The sequence below is a fragment of the Sinocyclocheilus grahami genome, unplaced genomic scaffold, assembly GCF_001515645.1.
Source record: "Sinocyclocheilus grahami isolate Dianchi unplaced genomic scaffold, SAMN03320097.WGS_v1.1 scaffold1801.1, whole genome shotgun sequence".
NCBI lineage: Eukaryota > Metazoa > Chordata > Actinopteri > Cypriniformes > Cyprinidae > Sinocyclocheilus > Sinocyclocheilus grahami.
In genome coordinates this window covers 120,500-131,359 of record NW_015506980.1, presented here as the reverse complement: position 1 = coordinate 131,359, position 10,860 = coordinate 120,500, and the positions used below count along the sequence as shown (strand labels likewise).

The 10,860-nt window shown below is 37.2% G+C and overlaps 1 long non-coding RNA gene across 1 annotated transcript in view; it reads left to right on the top strand.

The window, feature by feature from the left end:
• Window positions 1-8,198, top strand: part of LOC107572722 (uncharacterized) — a 34,706-nt gene extending 26,508 nt beyond the window's left edge. The window contains exons 2-3 of the long non-coding RNA XR_001607390.1: window positions 4,793-4,857; window positions 7,732-8,198. This is a non-coding gene — a long non-coding RNA (uncharacterized lncRNA). The remainder of the gene's footprint in view (window positions 1-4,792; window positions 4,858-7,731) is intronic.
• The last annotated feature ends 2,662 nt before the right edge of the window (window positions 8,199-10,860 follow it).

Here is a 10,860-nt window from a genome sequence, read left to right as displayed (position 1 = left end):
AGTAAAAACTATTAAAAACACCTTAGTAACAGCACAACAATGCATTAAAAAAAACAACATTTACACCTTAGTAACCTCACAACAATGTTTAAAAATAGCTCAGAACACCTTGGCAACTACACAGCATTGCATAAAAGCCATTCAGACCACCCTAACAACCACACAACAAATGTTAAAAACTCCAAGAACACCTTAGCAGCAGAACAAAAAAAAAATGTGTTAAAAAACACTCAAAGTACCTTGGCGACTGCATAGCAACAATCTGGCTAAAGGCCAGTTCACACCAACTGAATGATAACAATAACTATATAGTTTTTATAATTATTTTAATTCTATGAAAAAAGGGAAGTAGAAATCACAACTACAGGATAACTGTAATGCAACAGAGGAACAAAGTCACTGGAATCACTTTCAGAATGTTTTTTCCTGAAAAAAGTTTTTTTTGTTTGTTTTTCTTTTACGAGCTGATGCATGATTAAAACATTCACAATCACAGCCAATCACAATCCACCCAATTTTAAAGGGATAGTTCACCCAAAAATGAAAATTCTGTCATTAATTACTCACCCTCATGTTGTTTCAAACCCCGTAAGACCTTTGTTTATCTTCGGAACACAAATTAAGATATTTTTGATGGAATCTGAGAGCTGTCTGACCCTGCATAGACAGCAATGCAACTGAAATGTTCCCAAGTCCAGAAACGTAGCAAGGAGATCTGTAAAATAATCCATGTGACATCAGGGGTTCAACTGCAATTTTATGACGCTACGAGAATACTTTTTGTGCGCAAAATAAAAGAAAAAAATTACTTTATTCAACAAGAATATCAGCTCGACGTAAACAGAGTATGGTGTTCTGTGTCAGCTGCGTCACGCCGGATCTGTTTCCTACATTGTTTGGATTTGATCTGAACGAAAACAGTGTATCTGTGATGTAGCTGACACAGAACAGTTTACGCTGTTTACGTCCAGCTGATATTCTCCAAAATGGCGCTACAGGGTGATGCTGAGGAGACGAATTGTTGAATAAAGTCGTTTTTTTTTTCTTTTGTGCTCAAAAAGTATTCTCGTAGCTTCGTAAAATTACGGTTGAACCCCTGATGTCACATGGATTATTTTACAGATCTCCTTGCTACGTTTCTGGACTTGGGAACATTTCAGTTGTATTGCTGTCTATGCAGGGTCAGACAGCTCTCAGATTCCATCAGAAATATCTTAATTTGTGTTCCGAAGATGAACGAAGGTCTTACGGGTTTGAAACGACATGAGGGTGAGTAATTAATGACAGAATTTTCATTTTTGGGAGAACTAACACTTTAAGGTTTCTTAGGGTAAAATGTCATTATTAAAATGATTATGAAATAAATCTTTATGTGTACTCGCACTTTCTTGGTCAGACTTTACGCCACTGGGTCAGAAGAAATCGCACGCCACCCCTCCGAATTCACCTGATCACAGGGGGCGTGGCTGCAGTCAGAGTAAAAGGTGTTGAGTGGTGTTCCGAAGATGAACGGAGGTCTTATGGGTTTGAAACGACATGAGGGTGAGTAATTAATGACAGAATTTTAATTTTTGGGTGAACTAACCCTTTTTAAAGAGCTTGAGCATTTAAAGGGTCAGAAGACACAACGGCAGCATGTGTTTGTAATGAAAGGGATAGTTCACCCCCAAAAAAACAAAAAATTAGCTGTTAATTTACTCGCCCTCAGGCCATCTAATATGTAGGTGACTTTTTTTTCTTGAGTAGAATAGTAAAGAATATTTTTAGCTAAAACCGTGGGCCTTGGTGTTTCATAAAATGCAAGTCAATGGCTACCGTCACTTTGAGAGTCAAAAAAGCATAAATAGACAACACAAAATGAATACCCGTGGCTCCTGATGATATATAGAGGTCTTATGAAGCGAAAAGGTCAGTCTGTCACCTACATCTTGGATGACCTGAGGGCGAGTAAATTAACAGCAAATTTTCATTTTTGGGTGTTCTATCCCATTAACACACTCAGCGTGGTGGCACTGAGCTTTGCACAGGTAAACACCACTCACATGTTTTTCAGAAACTAACTATTTTCGCATATCCGTTTGGTGACGCTGTGGCGCAGAAATGACACACCTCAAGAGAAAGAGAAAGGAAAGAGTCTATTATTTGAGACCGAGAGGAAGAAAGGGCGCAAATAACTTTATAGAGGAAGGAGAGGGTGTTTGTGAACGGCAGCAAGTGGAAAAAAAAAAGTTTCCTGTTGAAGAGATGGAGGGGCAGAGGTGTGCTAGTGAGGGGGTGGAAGAGGGACTGATAATGCGTCTTTTGTTTTTGAGGTCAATAGCTTGAATGCCTCTGGAAAGGAAATATGTGTGGGACCCCGTTACCCGTCACTGAGACGCTTCACGTCTGTGAAATGTTTGTGTGTAATATGTCCCAATGGTTTATGACTGGATATTAGAATTTTGGATTTAATTAACATTTAAAGTACAAGCTTTTAGGCCTGCATGATTAATCAAAATAAAAACAAAATTGTGATATGACTTCGCAAAGGCTAGGATTTAATTAAATCAATATATGCGCTGTGTTCTGATTGTAATGTAAAATTAAATAAATATGATATTATTTTAATGATATAATTAAATAATTGTATATGCATATCTTAAATTAAAAATATATTTATATCTTAAATGTAATTTCATACACAGCAAACCTCCATATATATATATATATATATATGTATATATATTAGTAATTTTATTTAATTTTTTATTTTGTAATATTATTATTATTATTATTATTATTATGTAATCACAGTATTTTGACAAAATTCTTCCGTCCTAAACACAGGATTAAAAAAAAAAATTTGCAGTCACAATTTTTATCAGAAAAATCACAATTTGATTATTTTCCCAATTTGTGCAGCCCTACTAGCTTTTAGAATATGGAAAATAAGGTCGATTTCATTTTATCATTTGCATGAACACTGGGGTGTGTGTGTGTGTGTGTGTGTGTGTGTGTGTGAATGAATGTCTCTTGTGCAACAGGTGTCAGGGTGTCCTGTTCAGACCTGTATATATGACATGTACCACATGCCTTTCCCACATAGTCTACATGACAGACCTGCAGTGACAGCATGGGAACTCCCTCAACACACACACACACACACACACACACACAGACATGCAGGAGAGCTCTGCAGGTTATGGACAAAGGCAGGTGGCTGCTGGAATTGTGTGTAGTTCCTCTTTCATTCGCATGAGAGGAACTCAATCCTTCGCACATTTCAGTCTTGGCAGCTGTGCTGAGGTGTGTGTATGTGTACATGCGTGGATCTGGATCTACGGTAACTCTTGGAATGTGGTCAGTTGGTTTCTATTGTAAATATATCTTCAAGAGCCCAGGAAGTGGTTTGAAGAATGCATTTTTTTGTTTCCTGTCTTGATGTTAGGACTGCATTAATCAAAATCCTGAAAACAAAATGGCAGTATGGTTTAGTGTGATTATCAAATTGCAAAATATGCGCTGCATGTTTCATAATGAAGTGTGGTACTGTGTTCATTTATGCGTGAGCAGCTTATGCTCGACTCCAGCATCTCAGAGCTGTTCAGCACTCCGTCTCTGCGTTTGGGTTACTCTAACGTGCATGTAGGAACGCAACATGCACCCATACTTGTAGTGAGAAACGCTTGTCAACAAAAGGGAAGCTGTAAGGGCTACCTGCAGTTGTCCGTCAAAATAAAAGTTTGATGGTTTAATGATTGCAAAAAAAAAAAAAACAATGTAAAATAAATTAATATTTCATATTATTATTAATTATATTTGTTATTAGTAATAGTAATAATAATATTAGTGATAATAATTTAAGAAATTATTACTGAATGAAATATAAAAAATTACAGATTGTTAGTATTTATAAATTATTATAATAATAATAATAATAACTTATTATTATAAATTATTATTTTGTAGTCATGTTATATTACAAATTTTGTGTTTAAAAAAAAATTATAATTATTGCACTTTTAATAGAAATCACAATTTTCGATAATCTTTTTGATTGGGGGCATATCAAAAGGTTTGTCCCTTTTTTAAAATATCCTTTCACATTTAGTGGCTGTTTGCTTTTTTTTGTATTTTGTAAGTGGTATTATAGGGAGGAATTTTGACTAGAGAGCATTTGATTGGACAAAAATGGACACGCCTCTGAGTGCAAGATGAGTCATCACTCCATTTGCAGAAGTGAAAGACTGTAAATGGTAAATGGGTTTATGCTAAAGGATAATTTCGTCAAATTTTCAGTCCATCAGCACATAGATGGCATCAGAGCCCTTCTGGATTTTTAGGAAATATGTAAATGTGTAAATATTAATAGTAGACACAAAAATATGTAAATACATCTTATTCATTTGCAAACATTGATATGTTTATGACTGTTTGAACTAGAAGAAGAGGGAGTGGGAAATGATAAAAAGAGAGAGAGAGTGAAAATAAGAACCGTTTGATGAAAAATGAGACAGTCTGGATATTATTATTATTATTGAAGGTGGGGAGTTTTTTTATGGTTTCTGCTCACTGTGGGCGGAGCAAATTAAACTGGAAACTGACTTCTGGGCATCAGTGAGTCCAAAAATCATTACAACTCCCTTCTTAAAGGGACAGTTACACCTCTCCAAAAGTCTCACTTTCTTTCAAAGGTTGTAATTTTTCTCTAGTCATTATGATAAAATGGCTCATTATTTTGTGTTTTATGTGATAATGGGTCATGATTGAATTAAATTAAAGAATAATTAAATCTCTGTGGTGTGTGTTACAGATCAGCGTGCGTGCAGTGAGGAGACGTCGGAATGCACTTGTTTGTTGAACCTTCATCCCAGTGAGGTGCGTAAATCCTCAGCAAACCCATAGCATCCTGAGATTGTGTCTGCACTATACATGTACAAGATCATTTACATTATAATGAAACAATTGCTCTACTCTTTGAGCTCCTGATGCGGTTTCCTCCGCTTTAAAAAGGCTTAATTAGTGTGAAAGGACTTCACAGTCAGTGACACTGTTAATATCTAGCTCTTCTACACAATTCAACATGGCTTAGAGGGCTAGGGAACTTGTAAATAGTCTGTCTACAAACAGTGAGTTAATTGTGACAATTAATATAGTACAATATTTGTATTGATCTATGTATACAGGATGTATAGGCACATTGTTTTTATAATAAAAAAACAAGTCTGTAAGTAAGTCTGTAATCTGTAAGAAAATCTGTCTATAGGCATATATTCGGGGGTTTTATGTTTTACATTTACAGTATATATTGAGAACTTTATATATTCAAGATTTACAATTATACAGTCAGAATTATAACTATGTATTCACAATTGACATTTATTTATTCAGACTTACAACCATATATTAAGATTGACTTCTTTACATATATTACATTTATATATTCAGTTTTGTATCTGTATTCAGATTTGTATCTAAATATTCCAATTTACATTGATATATTCAGACTTATAACTATATATTCAGATTTACTTCTATATATTCAAACATTTGCATTCATATATTAAGATTTATAGCTATATATTCAGACTTACAATTATGTTTTCATATATATACACAGTCACACCAAAAATGATTCAGTCACCAATAATTTGGTGCAGGAAATTATAGCTCATTTGTGTAAGTGAGGATAGCAAAATAAAGTAAACTGTGACATATTATAGCCAAAAAAGACTTCAAACAGTGGAATACCAGTAAAATTGACTAAAAAAATATTCAGACACTTTGACCTGACCATGTTTTGCTTAACTGTTATCTGACATTATCAAGATGAATTTGTTCTGACACAGTTTAACATATTTTATTACCATTTTCTGAACTATAGTGAATAAACTGTGAAAATGTTGAAGGTGTCTGAATACATTTTGGTTTGACTGTACCTTTGAAATACAGTTTGTGATTTTTTTTTTCGACTGCATTAAAATAGTGAATGGTCATTTTGAGTTGTATTGTAAGAGAGGTATTGTTGGCAATGACTTTTGAATCTTGTGTGTTTTGGTGAAGGATGAAGGACAGATGAAGAAGTGTCTGAAATGAACAGAACTGTTGAGAGCTTGTTTATCGAATCATACACTTTCCTTGAATGTTATAGGTGGAGGGTTTGACCAAAATCATATATATAACTGTAATTAATTTTATTTTGTGGTAATAGTATATATCACAGTATGGTTATATGGCATGACAAACAACAAAAATTGTTAGCAATGTTAATATCTATTATTATTTAATATTAAACAGCCATGTGGTAATGCATATTTTTGAATATCCCAGCAAATTTGGATAAGTTTTGATAGTTTGGATTATTTTCACAAAAAGGTTCGATTGACCCGGGTTCGATTGACGTCAGAGTTCGGTTCGTTTGGATGATGTTAACGCTGTCTTCCAAACTCGGGTGCGCACCCGCGAACTGTACCCGAGTCCGCTTAAAAAGGGTGATCTGGGGTACGGTTCAAGTGAACTCTGGTACGGTTCACTGCTGATGTGAACGCAATCGTACCAAATCACGGAAGTGAACCTCTATGTACTGCCGCTAAGGCAGACGTAAGTGCCGTTATGTACTGAAGCTTTGGAAACAAAACCAATGGTTCAAAAGCATAAATATAAAACTGAAGAGAGCAATGCTACAAATTTTGCCGTCTTCTCCTGCGCCATCGTTACTAAGCAATGGGGTAAACCGCTGCTGGCTTGATGACGCAAACGAACCGCGGTTCGGACCCAAATCATATAATGTGAACACAGTCCAGCGGGGGCAGGGGGAGGGGGGGAGCAATCGAACTCTGGTTCGGACCAAGCAATCGAACCAAGTGTGAAAGCACCCTAAGAGCGCGCGCACACATCAACCAGGGGTGCGTTTCCCAAAAGCATCGTTAGCTAACTATGGTCGCAAATTCCATTGAACTCCATTGGTAACGACGGAACTTGCGACCATAGTTGCTTTTGGGAAACGAGGGCACCAGAGCACCCCCTGGTGTTTCGGGGGCCCTACGCAGCTTGCGTATTTTGCGTATAGGGAGGATCGGCTCTGGATACCAGGCAGACAATGTGCTGATCCTGGCTGTGGAACACCAACATGTTTGTATATGCTGCCGAAGGATCCCGACGTCAGAGAAAAATAGATTTAGTTTATTGTTAGTGAACGTCCCAGTCACGCCAGTGCTAATTTATGCATGTGTTCAGTACATTTCACCATTGACTGTTTTGAGAACAAATCGTAGTATGATGCTGGCTTTGCCAAAATACTTTTGCTCAAAGATCAGGCCGTGCCAACTGTTCTGGACCCAACAACGTCTAATGCATATGCAATGATGTTAGCCAATCATAAAAGTGGGTGATCGCTACGCTAAAGCTGCGCATGCTTGTGACTCTTTAGCTCCGGCCACGGCACTCCTCCAGGAGCTTGACTGTTTTCAGAGAGAATTGTAAAGCTTTATCTGTCTTTTATAAATCTGATAAAACTAAAGGCTCTTCGGAGATATGAAGGATGCAGTACTACTCTATAGGTACTCAAGATTAACATGAGATTGGCAGAAACTGTGTGTGTTAGGTCTCCTTTAATAATAGCTGTTATAACTCCCAGTCCTACTGTGTGCATTTGATATAAGATGAAGTGGGTAAAATTTACTGTGTTACTACTAGAAATGCACAAGACAAACTCTAACACTCTTTCATGTCTCTATTTCATTCTCTTTTCAGCTGTCTGTTTGCAGCCTTACTGACAGACAGACACAACATACTGTTGCAAACCAACCCCCTCAGTATCCTCTCCATCACCAGCCAATCAAATGCACTCTGAAAATAAACTATCCAATCATGGCAAGCAAGTGACAAGCGGGGCCCAATCACAGCTCCCCAATGTAAACCAAGCGCAGCAGCAAGGACCTGCTGGCAACCAAGGGTCAAAGGGCAGTGGGTCTGGGAACCATGGAGTCAAATCCAACCAGATTTCTCCTGGCAACCCTGGACTGAAGAGCCTCAACCAATCAGGCGGTGGAGTTGGTGGGATAATGAAGACCAAGGCAAAGAGGGAAAGGAGCATCTCCTTGGACACGGGAGACCAAAGAGAGTCACTTACCCCTGTTTTGGAGCCAGATGCCAAAGGTAGGCGTAACGCTGCTCTCATCCTTAGACCGAATATCCACGGCCTGCCCACAGTCCGTAGACCGACTGTCTGATGCTTTATACACAAAATAGCACGAGATTTCTCCATAAAACTGGAAGACTTTCTGAATGTATATAAGCAGTAGGATTTTTCAATACATCAATCAAACGAATCAATACTTTATCAATAATTTATACTGCCATTGTGTAAATAATATGTGAAAATGTTGTGTATAAAAGTAACTGTACTCTTGCCTGATTATGAGCATTTTAAAGTGTGATCAGTTATTAAATAGCATTTTTTTGCTAAGTACAGTACTAGTCAAAAGTTTGGTTCTAAGCTGCATTTATTTGATCAAAAATCAAATGAAATAGTTACAATTTTAAAATGTAAAGTATTCCTGTGACGACAAAGCTGAATTTTCAGCATCATTACTCCAGTCTTCAGTGTCACATGAGCCTTCTGAAGTCTCAGTTATTATCAATTATTGGTGCGGAGTTGATTAATAATGGTTATTTTTATTATCAGTGTTGAAACAATTTGAAAGAAAATCATTCAGATATTATGCTTATTATTTTACACACCTTCCTGTTTTAGAAAGGGGGGTCATGCTTCATGCTTGGGATGAGAAATTACTTGTTTCTTTTCCTGTCTAAGTGGGCAGAATATGCGATAACATGGACTAGACTTTATGCCAATAATTAAAAGTCAGGCTATAGGAGACTAGCATCACACACACACACACACACACACACACACACTCTCAGGTTTGTATTTTCTATTGCCCTACACCAACCCTACACATAAACCTACCCCTTACAGGAAACTTTCTGCATTTTTTTAGATTTTCGAAAAATCAAAATGTCCTCATAAATCACCTTTTCATTGTAATGCCTATGTCATACTAGTGGTGCAACGGATCACAAAACTCACGGTTCAGATCATATTATGGATTTTGAGTCACGGATCGGATCATTTTTCGGATTAGCAAAAAAATTAAATACATTTGTGAAAGCTTACTTTAAGTATTTCTATACCACAGCACAAAATACTAGCTTAACTAATCAAGTTAGTAATAAAACGAGAACAATTACACCGATTACAAGCATTGATGAATACAACATAATACAGTTACAAATAAAGCCAGTAACAGTAGTATTCAGGTACAGAAATGTAATAACTAAGTGTAAAATAACACAATAGTGCTCACTGCACAAGTTAAACACAGATTAATCTTCGTTAGCTGTGGTATTTGATTAGCAGAAGCAGGTATTTATTGGCTGCTGTCAGACCAAATGCACAGACCTAATACTGACACACATCAGGTTTCTTTCTCAGCTGTTTACATTCACTTAAGACATAACTGACAGTTTTTACTAGAATACTTGCCAAAACGGGTATTGTATCATAACTTTGTGTGTATGTAAAAGAGGAATCGATTCGCTCTTCACGTGGTGTCTCTCTCTCTCTCTCTGTGAGTTTAAATTGCTTGAATGTGTAAATTGGCAAGACAAAACATGTGCAAATGATAAACTTTCACTCTATGATGGTTAAACTTAACAGTTAATCCGTGAATCAAATGCGTGCCGAACCGTGGGGCCTGGTCCGTACGGATCATCTAAAAATCCGTTGCACCCCTGTGTCATATTCATGTCATTATACAAATTAGTGTCCTCATAAATCACAAACACACACACACACGTCTGGTTTGCTATCCTTGTGGGGACTCTCCATAGGCATAATGGTTTTTCTACTGTACAGACCGTATATTCTATCGCCCTACACCAACCCTACCCCTAAAAGGAAACTTTGTGCATTTTTAGATTTTCAAAAAAATTCATTCTGTTTGATTTATTAGCTTGTTTACCTGTGGGGACCTCAATTTAGGTCCCCACCGTGACACGAGTCCCCATGAGTCTGTGTGTATTCAGGTTTAAATCCACACCAGAATAGAAAAACAGGTACACACGCGCAGGTACACACACACACACACACACACACACACACACACGCGCGCGCACACATACACGCACTCAGTGGGAATAGAAAATAATCACCCCCTTTAAAATAATCACATTTTGTTGCTTTGCAGCCTGAAATGAAGACGGTTTTTGTTTTATTCAGCTGTATTTACTCAGTGCAACTTGTAACATCCAAGTGAAAGATATAACATCAACATGTCAGGAAAAAAAACACAATGTTGGGATATGTCTCGGTCTCTACTAACTTTGCACAACTAGACTTTGCAATATTTGCCCACTCTTCTTTGCAGAACTGCTCAAGTTCAGTTAAATTTGATGGTGAGCATCTGGGGACTGCAGTCTTCAAGTCATTCCACAGATTTTAATGGGGTTTAAGTCTGGGCTCTGACTAGGCCATGCAAGGACATTCAGCTTTTTCTCCTTCAACCACTGTGTGCTTTGGGTCATTGTCATGTTGGAAGGTAAACCTTCTTCCCATTGACAACTTTCTGGCAGAGGGCAGCAGATTTTCCTCAAGAAGTTGATGGTGTTTTGTCCTATCCATTTTTCCTTCTATCCTGACAAGTGCTCCAGATCCTGCTGCAGAGAAACACCCCATAACAGGATATCACCACCTCCATGCTTTACTACGGAAGTTCTAAGCGGCCATGCATTTTTTTTTTCCTTCTTTTCTCGTTATAACGACTTATTTTCTCGTTATATCGACATAACGAGAGTCGTTTTCTCGTTATAACGACTTAT